The following is a 1,972-nucleotide window of genomic DNA, read 5'->3' as shown; positions in this document are numbered from 1 at the left end:
TTGGAAAAGAAGAGGTCAAACTATCACTTTTTGCAGATTATATACTATATCTAAGAGATCCCAAAAGTTCCAGCAGAAAACTCCTAGAACTGATCGACACTTTCAGTAAAGTGGCAGGTTATAAAATCAATCTACAAAAATCAGTAGCCTTTCTATATACCAATAACAAGAAGTTGGAGAAAGAATACAGGGAAACCCTCCCATTCACAATAGCCTCAAAAAATAAAAATAAAATATCTCAATAAACCTGATCAAAAACACCAAAGATCTCTACAATGAAAATTTTAAACCTTTAAAGAAAGAGATTGAGGAAGACACCAGAAGATGGAAGGACCTCCCATGCTCATGGATTGGAAGAATATTGTGAAAATAACCATCCTACCAAAAGCAATACATAGATTCAATGCAATCCCAATCAAAATCCCCATGACATACTTCACAAAATTAGAAAAAAAAATCCATATGGAAGCAGAAAAGACCCCAGATAGTCAAAGCAACCCTGAGCATAAAGAGCAATGCTGGGGGGATTACTATAACAGATCTCAAAGTATGCTACAGAGCTAGAGTCATAAAAACAGCATGGTACTGGCATAAAAATAGACACATAGATCAATGGAACATCATTGAAGACCCAAACCCGAGTACACACAATTTCAGTCACCTGATATTTGACAAAGGTGCCAAGAACACACAATGGAGGAAAGACAGCATCTTTAACAAATGGTGCTGGCAAAACTGGATCTCCACCTGTAGAAGAATGAAAGTAGATCCTTATCTTTCACCTTTCCCAAAAGTCAACTCCAAATGGATCAAAGGCCTCAATGTGAAGCTTGAAACTCTGAAACTGTTAGAAGAAAAAATTGGCAGTAATTTACAAGATATAGGTGTAGGAAGGGACTTTCTAAATCAGACATCAGTTGCTCAGGAATTAAGTCAGCAATCAACAAGTGGGACCTCATTAAACTAAAAAGCTTCTGTGCAGCAAAAAAAAAAAAAACCATCAAGAAAGTGAAGAGAAAACCCACAGAGTGGGAGAAAAATCTTCACCAGTGACACATCTGACAGAGGTTTAATATCCAGAATATATAAAGCACTCAAAAAACAAAGAATTGAGAAAACAAATGACCCAATTAAAAGATGGGCTAGAGATCTAAGCAGAGAGCTCTCAAAGGAAGAAATAAAGATGGCTAAGAAACATCTTAAAAAGTGTTCAACATCCTTAGTAATGAACCAAATCTGGGTCCTCTAAAGAACAGCCAGTGCTCTTAACCACTGAGCCATCTTCTCCAGCCTCACTACAGGGTTTTAAGCAGGATTGCAGTAGGAAATGGTCTCATCATGTATCAAGAAGGTCTGGATTTGAGATCTGAGCTGCCCCGTGGGTAGCAGTGGCTGGATTGGGATTGTTTAGTGACTTTTCCTGGGGAGATGTGACCAAACATCAGTTCACAGGACACCAGTAACAGACCAAGTAAACAATTGATGCTTGGTGAACCAAGGAGTTCACTGGACGTAATGACAGGTATCTGGATGAAGCTGGGTGACTCTCAGGCAGCTGCATCACCAAAAGCCCACCCCAGCATGGGTAACAACTCACAAAAAAATGCATTCCTGGGGCTCCCTGCCCAGCTTGTAGGCAGCTTCACTGAAGAGAGTCTCCTCTTCCCCAGCAATTGTTCACTGCCTGCATAGTCTTAGAGAAGGGACCTGGGAGTCTTCTAGCTTTCTGAGCTTCCTGGGCCTTGTTTGTTCTGTTAATTTTGTCTTGCCAGTTTCTTCCTCCATCCAGGAGGGAATGTTTCAATCCAGGGTAATAACTACACAACACTCCACTCCCTCCTTCTGTTCTTGCATTCTTTCCATCTCTCTTCCTCAATATTTCCTGAGCTTTGGACAGGGTGCTATAGATGTCTAATTGTTTTTTTCCACTTAAGGCTCGTGGGACCACTGTTGCCGTAGTACAATCATTTAT

Source organism: Nannospalax galili, unplaced genomic scaffold, assembly GCF_000622305.1.
Source record: "Nannospalax galili isolate Female #2095 unplaced genomic scaffold, S.galili_v1.0 scaffold634, whole genome shotgun sequence".
NCBI classification, from domain to species: domain Eukaryota; kingdom Metazoa; phylum Chordata; class Mammalia; order Rodentia; family Spalacidae; genus Nannospalax; species Nannospalax galili.
The sequence above is the reverse complement of the archived record's forward strand: the minus strand, read 5'-3'. Positions refer to the sequence as shown.